Source organism: Uranotaenia lowii, chromosome 2 (assembly GCF_029784155.1).
Source record: "Uranotaenia lowii strain MFRU-FL chromosome 2, ASM2978415v1, whole genome shotgun sequence".
NCBI classification, from domain to species: domain Eukaryota; kingdom Metazoa; phylum Arthropoda; class Insecta; order Diptera; family Culicidae; genus Uranotaenia; species Uranotaenia lowii.
The window spans coordinates 210991156-211001726 of record NC_073692.1 but is presented as its reverse complement, the minus strand read 5'-3'; positions in this window follow the sequence as shown (position 1 = coordinate 211001726).

Genomic DNA, 10571 nt, shown 5'->3' with positions numbered 1-10571 from the left:
TGAATCCGGGCGGCGACATGTCACGCAGCTGTACAGCTCTCCGGTAGGGCCTTCCATCATCGGTTCCAGGTTTAGGTTGCTCGTTGCAGCTTTATTTCCGAGATTTGTGGGAAATAAAAACTGTTCCGTAGTACGTTGTATGCGAACGAACTCGACTGTAAATACATTTTATTATTAAATGATGAATGTAAACAATCTTTTATGAACTTACAAATAAGTTTCGCCGTTTACCCTAAGCTCTAGCTCTGGCAACCCTAAACCGTCGGATATCACCCGCTATTTGAAGCTAATGGACGAAAATCATATTTATCATCGGGTACAAAACAAGTATTCTTGCGTACTTACGCTTTTTCTTTCCTACCGCTATAATTGAGCTCAACCCGGTACACCTAACCGGAACAACCGAACGGTCACTCAAACTATCAAAGGAAATACAATATTTAAGTGGCAAATTGCGCAGTAAGGAATTTCTATCACCTAACCTCTTCCGACTCACAAACCCGCGAGCACTCAAATTACGCGCAACTGGCCAAATAGATTTCACCTACTATAACAAAATACATTAAAAGATTATCGGATCAACTAATAATGAATACATACTGTTTTCTCTAAAACTATTCACTTAAAACTAACTAACTGCCAGGTCAAGAAAAAACGTGTCGCAGTTTCGATCAATTTTCTAACAATGACAATTCTTTTTCGCGCCAACGCGTTGACGTTTGTCCGATCTCCGTACCAAAGTTGCCAGTTGTGCTAACACTAATATTTTTCGACTGGGAGAAGTTTTAGTATGTTGGGAGAGTTTTTACCCGTGGGCACAACCTGAATGTTGTAAGCGGCATACCACTCCATGGACGTTTTTCATAATGGCAGGCCAAATCTGGCCAAAATAGAACTGTCTGACTAACAAAAAAAATTTCACAGTTACAGTCCTTAGTCCCGAATATCTAATTTTCAAAAATATAAGACTCACTAAGGTTGCCAGATTGCGTGGATTTTACCCGCATGTTTTCACTTTATCTGAGAAATCAAAGAAAAATTCAAATTGCGTGATTACAATTAAGTATGTATTTTTTACCCAAAACATTTTTTGAGCAAATGTTATTTAAATAAACTGGCTGATGTGTTTTGATGAACAAAAAAACTCTTTTTTGAGTTTTATTATACTTGATTTTCAAGAGTTCCCGAGTTTGGCTGAATATTGCCCAGATTTTGCTATGTAAACTTTGAAATCGAATGCCCGATTTCGAAAGGTTAAAAAATTTACTGCCTGTGGCCGGATTGTGGAATATGTATCCTGTTTATTACTCTTAATTTTGAGTTCAGTTCATCATTGGGAAAAAAAACATGATTCAAATCTTGGTTTTGCATTTGAAACTGAAATTAGATTTTTTTTTCATGCACGAAATTCATCATTCTGGAAAATTGAAAGAAGAGAATAAAACTTACAAACCATTTTTTATATTTGGATTTAAAATTTTTACTTTTATGCAGAATTGAAACTTTAACTTATTTCATAATGGTGATCCAGAATTGATATATCAGAGCTTCATCATTTGGAATTTTCATTCAGATTCACGTGTTGGAGAAATAATTCATATAGAAAATAGAAGATTGAAAAATCAAATAAGAGATTTCTGGCTAAGGATTGTGTTATGAAAAGGATTTTTAAGTTCATAATTATTGGGATTTTTTGTTTTTATCTTGGATTTAAAAAAAAATGAGAATCAAAAATATGTTTAGGTTTAAAATGCAAAATTCGGAATTGGAATAAAAATTCAAAATTTTGCAAGGAGAAACACACTAAGTGAAGACGCTGGCTCCGGATCGTCAACAGTGGATAGTTTTGACCATGGCGACAACTTACTTACTTACTTAATGATCCCGCGCCGATCCTCCGGTGCATAGGGCCGTGGTAAAAGACCTCCACTGTTGACGATCCGGAGCCAGCGTCTTCACCTGGTCCCAGTCAAGACTCTCGTCGACAGTTCGAATTTCGGCGGCTAGGCTTTGCCGCCACGAGTTTCTGGGTCTGCCTCTTCTTCGATGTCCTTCTGGATTCCAATCTAGCGCCTCTCTGCAAATCTCGTTTTCATCTTTTCTCAGCGTGTGTCCAATCCATCTCCATTTACGTTCCCGAATCTCGATTTCTAGCGCCCTTGGATGACACCGGCGATGTAGTTCCTCATTTGAGATCCAATTGCCAGGCCACCAAGCGCGGATGATATTCCGCAGGCAGGCAGGCAGGCGAAAACTTGCAGTTTTCGCGTCGTCACCGCATACATGTGCACCAAGTTTCGCACCCGTACAGCAATACGGATTTGACGTTTGAGTTGAAGATTCGAATTTTCGTTCGTAGAGAGATCTGACGTGACCGCCAGATGTTTCGGAGACTCGCAAACGCAAATCGGGCCTTTCTGATCCGGGTTTCGATGTCTTTCCTGGTACCACCATCAGGCGTTATCTGGCTACCAAGATACTGGAAGCACTCCACTTTCTCAACTTGTTGCCCAGCTACCATGAAACTGGAGGGATTTCCTGTGTTGATCTCCATCGACTTGGTCTTTCCGACATTGACTTTGAGACCTGCTGCCTTGGAACTTTCGGTGAGGTCGTCGAGTTTGCTCTTCATGTCCGATTGTGTTTGAGCGAGCAAAACAATATCGTCAGCCAGGTCAAGGTCGTTCAGTTGCTCCATTGTTGAAGGATTCCACGGCAATCCTCGATTCGGTGCACAGTCGATCGATCCAGTCAGAATCTCATCCATTACGATTAGAAAAAGTTACAGAGGTTGTATATAAGACACGACCGATAAGTTCACGTAGAATTACGACAGCCTGTCCCGTTTCAATGTGTTTTTCGTCTTGAAATAGCATTCTAGAATGAAGTATGCGAATTTTTTAAAGGAAATGATCTTCAAGAAAAGTCAGTCTTCCCTAAATTGTCGTTTTAATACCTATTAATGGTCCAAAACGACCCATAAGATAGAATGCAGCTTGTTCAACTGCATAACAAAAGGCGAATTAAATATAAGTATAAGCAGAAACAAAGCCGATGTCGTCGAAATGATTGCGCCCGGCAGTTATGCAAATAATGTTATCAACACACGAGCTTTTTATCAAACGCTTGCGAGAATAGCTTTCAATGACTGCTTTGCAGTCTTCACGGTACAACATGGGTGCGAAGTGCACGCAAGTTTTTGTACTTACTTGCACACAACTTTTGAGGCGCAAGTTCAACACGCACCCATTTAAACTCAACGCACTCAAAGTGTAGGGTGCAAGTTCGAGCTCGTGTTCGAACTCGGGTGCGAACCCGTGTGCGTGCATCCATGTTCAGAATCCAGGAAACGGAATCAAATGCAGAAAGTGTAAGCGCTTGAATCTTAGGTAACTTTTTTGTTTCAATTCCAATCGTGATACTGTCTTCGAGTAAAATGTTTGTCTTGATTTATGCTTTGAGAAAATTATTTTAAAAAATCAATCGGCTAGTGGATAAAAAAGTTATTAATGAAAAATCTGATTTTTGTGCATCTTTCGAGCAAAATATTTCTTAATCCCTTCCGATGGTCAGATTTTGCTTAATAAGGCTTGTGAACTTCTGGTAAGGCAATGTTTAATTTTAGCTTGGAGCTGGTTAGATTTACCATATTTTATTCTTCCTATGCTAATATTACTTACGTAAAGTAACCATAACCGGAAAAAACTATGTGTTTTTGAAAAAAAGTTCTATATTTCTTTGATTTGATGCCAAAATTCTGTGACCAGATTCTGTGATGTTTTAATACGATTTTCACTGAAAAACATTTGGCATATGCTTACTTTTACAATAAATATCATAGAAATCACAAAACAGTGTTAACTTTATAACATTTTCGTGAATTTGATTCAGAAATCCAAAGTAAGTATTGGTATGAAAATTTATAAGTTTGGAAAAGTATTCAAAATACCAAAAATCTGTAAATATTTTGTTCTATGACATAGAATCTGTGACGAAAATATGCTCAAAATTCTGTGAAATTATAGATTATTCTGTGATTTCGGCAACCTTGACCATAACTTCTACAACTTTCAACCGATTTTTGATAAATAAGAACTTAAAATCTTTGTTTTATATCAACATTCAAGTTCTGTATAAAACAAATAATATAAGAATGTTACCATCGCAATAACTTTTCTGTTCTAAGTCCATTCGGATTACAGTCTTCGGGTGAAATATTTTTTTAAATTCAGGCTTTAAGAAAATTATCCATAAAAAGCAACTGGCCGGTGAAGAAAAAAGTTATTAATGAAAAACCAGTATTTTTTGTTCCTCCCGAACAAAATACCTCAAAATCCTATTCACGTTTGAGACTCAAGCAGCCCTCCCCATGGTCACATCAATCTGAAATTTGGCATGTGGCCTTCTGGTACACTAATACTTAACGTTGACTTGGAGCGAGTGAGATTTACCATGTTTTATTCTTCCTATACTATGATAAGTACACCGTGGTTCGCCAAATTATTCAAAAATGCGAAATCTCCTGTTATGGTAAAGTAACCATAACATTTTCAATTTTCAAGCGATTTTGATAAACAACCACTTGAAATCTTTATTTTAAACTGATATTTAAGTATGAAGAAAATTTTTAACATATTACCTTCGAGTCCGAAACTAAAGCTGGAACAAAATTTTCTCTATTAAAATGCGTTTTTTATAATTATTTCTATCATAAAGTCACTAATATCAACTTTACTGTTAATCATACTCAAAAATAAAGTTTGCATGATCGATAGAAAATTTATTCACCTTTAATAAGCAAATAAGAGATTTCGAATTCACGTTATGAATTAAGAGATATTTGAATTTCAGTACAAGTACTTTATAATTTTTTTCAAAATTTCATATTTTGAGCATAACTCAAAAACTGTTCTACTGAGATTTTTTTAAATTTCATTCTCCGATTCAGGGCTTGTGATATAGCTCAGTTGACAAGTCTGTTGTCTCGTGAGCCGATGTCCGCGAGTTCGAGCCCAAGACTAAACATCGAACACAGTTGTACCGGATAGTTTTTCAATAAAGATCCGCCAACTGCAACGTTGATAAAGTCGCGAATGCCATAAAGATGGTAAATCGCCTATAATCGAAACAACAAAAAAAAAATTCTCCGATTCAGAGCCCGATATCACATTAAAAATATAGGTAATTTAAACGAAGTTTGAAAGACGGTAAAAACATTATTTCATGTACGACTATAATTCAGTCTAAAAATACTCGAAAAATCAAGTACGGCTTATTATGAACTTTTGAGAATGATGAACATAATCTTTCCATGAAGTAATTACGTAAAAAACAATTAAATAAATAGATGATGCGAAATACAATTGTAAAACAATTTATTGTCCTCGTATTAACAGGGCTTTTATAATTCATATAACGAATTAATTGTAGAACAAATAAAAAAAATTATAACATCGGAGAGATTGAACATCGGAGAGATTGAATATAGCTAAGCAAAGCCAAAATTATATGTCATTTTTAAAGTAAAACTTTTTTTTCTAGTGAAGGATCCCATTTTCATTGGATCCCAACATATCCAAACATTGTCGGATAGATGTATTCTTGAAAATTCCTAACATCAATGAAACATTCAAATACTGCAAAGCTGTCAGAAAGTCAGAGTATTTTGAAAATATAATTGTTTTTTTTTTACTTTTTTTCTGTCTGAACAAGTTTCTTGAAAGCAGGTAATACAAATCGACTTAATTTTGAAATGTTGAGTAGTTTGAATAAGTAACCTACACAATAAATATCATATCATAAAATTCGAATAACATTTACGGCCTGGGGAACGCCATCAAACCGCAACTCAAATTTCCCCCAAAACGGATGTTTTTCGAACAGCTTTGGAAGGTTAATATTTTGCAAATTTTTGCCATTTGTAATATTCTTGGCATTTTTTTAAATTTTCATCTTTTTTTTTTTATTTAGTCATTTTTAATATTTTTGTCAATGTTGAAATTTTGAATATTTGAACGTTTTCCATTTCTGTCAATTTGATCTTTTTTTCATTTTCAATCATTTAAATTTTGCATAATTTTATATATTTTCTACTCGCCATTCGATTGTTTATCCATTTTATGCTTGCTTTTTTTAAGCCTCATAAATATAAATATTGTTTCATAAAGTTTGCAGAGCGAGAGTTGAAACGGCAATTCCCAATTATTTCATAAAATCCGGTTTTCTGAAAAACAATCTAGTTCCAGACAAACAAATTTTCGGCCAATTTTTTCCTTCGTTTTCTTGCAACCATTTACATATTTCGGTTTTAGCACCCCATGCATAACTCCAAAAATGCTCAAAAACAGCAGTGAAATTTAATAACATAGGCACAAACGATAGAAAAACTAACTGAAGAAAAATGCATTCAACTCCCATGCATACCCAGGCAGACACATTCAATCTCAGCTCAGCCAACCACTATGAGTACAAAACTCGGTACGAACCCGAAGCGAACCAGGGTACGAACATCGGGGCGCGCACTCGGGTACAATAAATGTGCTCGAGTTCAGGTTCGAACTAAACCCAAGTACAAGCTTGTGTGCAAGTTCAGAGAAAACTTGCGCCTGGAATTCCGCACTCAAGTTCGCACTCGGTACATGTTTTCGTGAAGACTGCTGCTTTGATCTAAACGCTTGACTCAGTGCAAAAGCTCTCGAACTGTTTAGCCTCATGCGTCTCGTTGGAATCAGTATTATGTTTTCATTTCCCTTCAGATCACATTGCAATCACTAACTTAAAATGTTGATTTTACCTAGGATTCCGGAGAAGGCATCAAAGTATTATAAACGGCTCTTTTCAGGGCCATAATTTTTTTTCGCAAGTGAAACGTTGCCACGTACAGACGTGTTTTGGATTGTTCTCAGTTTATTCGCTCTCCTTCGTTTTCTCTCGCTAATAGTTAGCTCCCAGTAGTTTAGTTCTACAAAAAGTGAACCTTTTAGCTTCCCGCTGCTGCTGTTCCTACCGAAATTTGTTTTCGGTCTTCATGGCGGAATCTATTCCGCCCTGGGGGCCCCTTCCCGGTCCTTCCAACCGGAACTCGAGGACTCTTCCCAGATGGATGGACCCAAACGATGTCCATGGTGAGGTCCGCTTCCTCATACTGAAACCCGGTGACAAATTCAAGCTGCCCCAAAACCCCTTTATCGTCGCCAAATCGATTGACCAAATTGCTGGTCGCATCGATGGTGCCAGCCCAACCGACGGAGGACAAGCTGTCCTGCTGAAAGTTCGAAGCCAGCAACAATTCGATAAACTTCTTCAACTGAAGAAGCTCATTGACAATACACCGGTCTCAGTCGTGCCACATCTCACCAAAAATTCATGCCAGTGCGTCGTTTCGTGCAGAGAGGTAGCAGATCTCAAGGACGACGAAATCTGTCAAGCTCTCGGGGACCAAAATGTCGTTAAGGTCTATCGCTTTACAAGGAAAATCAACGAAAAAACAACGCCTACCAACACTATGGTGCTCACCTTCAGCGGCACCGTTCCTCCAACCCACGTCTGGTTCTGGTACCTCCGTGTTCCCACTAGGCCCTACTATCCAAGGCCCATGCAATGCTTTACCTGTGGAAAATTTGGCCATACCAAGGGCAAGTGCTCAAACACACCCATCTGCCAAAACTGCGGGAAAAATAATATTCATGACGATTGCCCAAACGACCCCCACTGTAACAACTGCCAAGGTGAACACTCAACAACCAACAGAATATGCCCCGCTTACCAACAGGAACAGAGCATCATCCGGATCCGCGTGGATATGGGAATCAGTCACTCCGAAGCCGCAAAAGAATTTCATTCTTGAAGAAACTCCGCAGCATATCAAAGGTCCAATAACGCATTGTCAACACTATTCCATCACCTCAAGAAGACAACAACAGAATTTTTGAGCTGGAGAAACCAATTGCGAATCTGGTTAAGAAAAACATCGAACTCTTAGCCAGAATCTCGGAACTGGAAACCAAAAAGAACATCCAAAGTGACGAATCGTACACCACTTTAACGGACTCCAACAGCGAAGCATCAATGGACACTGCCGACGACTCCCAACCGCTCAGCTCGACTCCGAAGCGTGGCCGCGGTACCGAATCCCCCGAAAAGACCTCTCCAGTTCGCATGAACAAAACCAGGAGACCATCTACCCAGTCCGACTCTGACTTCGAAATCCCCAGGTACGGTAACCAACCAATCAAATTGCCCAACCGTCAGTAAGTCGATTTTTACTTTATTTTCCACTGGCCCTCCTACTTGACTGTTATTCGAAGAATTTTTCCACCACTCTTGATATGGCTTTCAATATTCCAACGCACAAAACTGTAACCAATTTTGCAATCCAGTGGAATATTTTGGGTTTAAAAATCCGCTTACCTGACATTCAAATTCTCGTTGCCAAATATTCACCGATTATCCTCGCATTACAAGAAACTTTTATCTCAGATACATCCATCAATCGAAACGCAATCAAAGGCTACCAACTCATTACCCACAAAGACCCCACAAATCCCCACAGCAGAGGCGTTTGCCTCGGCATAAAAAACGGCTTCCCCTTTTCCCCAATCCCCACCCAATCAAATCTCAACATCACCTGCATTCGTCTGCAAGCTCCAATAAACATCTCAATTGTCTCCGTCTATGCCTCGCCATCACTTGCCTATCAAGATTTCGCCAAGGGTCTGGAAGACCTCATTCCTCAAATTCCATCCCCCTTAATTTTACTAGGAGACTTCAACGCCCATTCTACCGAATGGGGAGGCAAAACAGTTGACCGACGTGGGCGTTTTCTCAGTGACTTTGCCCTAGCAAACAGTCTCACTATTTTGAACAACGGTTCCCACACCCGCATATGCCCCAGCACTGGCAACACGTCCGCCCTGGACCTTAGCATCACCTCTCTGTCACACGGACCTAAATTCCGCTGGGACGTCATCGACGACAGTGGGGGAAGTGACCACCTCCCGATTCTAGTTAAAATCGAACACCCTACCACAATAGTAGCCACCAGACCTCGTTGGCGTTACCAAGAAGCCGACTGGTTTGGCTATCAAAGTCATGTCGATCACCTTCTCTCACTCTCTGTCCCCAACAACATCGATTCCTTTAACACAATACTTTTAGAAGCTGGTACTAAATTTATTCCTCGATCTAAAGGTATCCCTGGTAAAACATGTGTCCCTTGGTGGGGACCTGAAGTTCGAGATGCGATAAAGCTAAGAAGGAAAACTCTTCGTACACTAAGGCGAATCCCCAATGACGATCCTCGAAAACCAAGTGCCCTCGAGGCTTTCAAAATAGCAAGAGCATCAGCTCGATCAGCAGTCCGCACTGCTAAAATAAATGCTTGGCAAACATTCACCGAAGAAATTCATCCTAATACCCCCTCTAAGGTCCTTTGAAATAAAATTAAATTTCTTAACGGCGAACCTAGAAAAAACCAATTTCACCTCCTCCTAAACCGACAATATACCAACGATCCATATTTACTAGCTGAAGCCTTCTCTAATCACTTCACTTCAACTCAGTCTACCCCCAGCAACAACAACTCAATAACACAAAATCTACAACCTCCCCCGCACGCAGACAGACCTAAACTCTGCTATACACAAAGTAAAAGGACTATCTTCCGGTCCCGACGACATTGGATATCCCCTATTGAAACATCTGTCCCCCCTCGCCAAAATTACTTTCCTAGATATAATCAATAAGATTTGGAATGACGGACACATTCCTGTCGAATGGAAATTAGGCCTGGTGGTTCCCATCCCAAAACCACAAAAAGATCCATGTAATCTTGATAGTTATCGCCCCATAACCCTCCTGGACTGCTCGGGAAAGATCATGGAAAGGATGGTTAATCATCGATTAATCACAATCCTTGATCAAAACAGCCGCCTGAATGACCGACAGTATGCTTTCCGTCCTGGTCGATCTACAGACGACTACCTCTGCCTCTTAGAGAACATTCTCGACGACTCACTAAATCAGCATCAACACATCGAACTCCTATCCTTAGACCTTTCTAAAGCGTTCGACAGAGTAAATCCAGAGAAAATCCTCAAGACTTTACAGAAATGGAAAATCGAAGGTCGAATGTTCAAATACATCAGCAGCTTTCTCTCGAACCGATCGATCCAGGTCATCGTTAATGCCACCCTCTCTAACCCAAAACCTGTCCCCACTGGAGTCCCCCAGGGCTCAGTGATATCCCCAACCCTCTTCCTTATTGCCATCAACTCAATATTTAAAATTATACCCAAAAACATCAATATCCTTGTGTACGCAGATGACATCCTTCTGATTTCATCCTCTCCTTTCGCTCGCCTGTCGCGTTCGAGACTACAACTTGCCCTAGATACGGTAGCAAGATGGGCCCCCGAAGTCGGATTTCTCTTTTCTCCTGACAAATCAAAGCTAATTCATCTAGGTCCTAACAGGAAAAAACTTAAAAAGCTCCCTCCAGTAAAAATGTCCGATCAAATCATCCCACTTGTCCACTCCTTCCGTCTTCTCGGAGTTTGGATCGAAGACCGCCT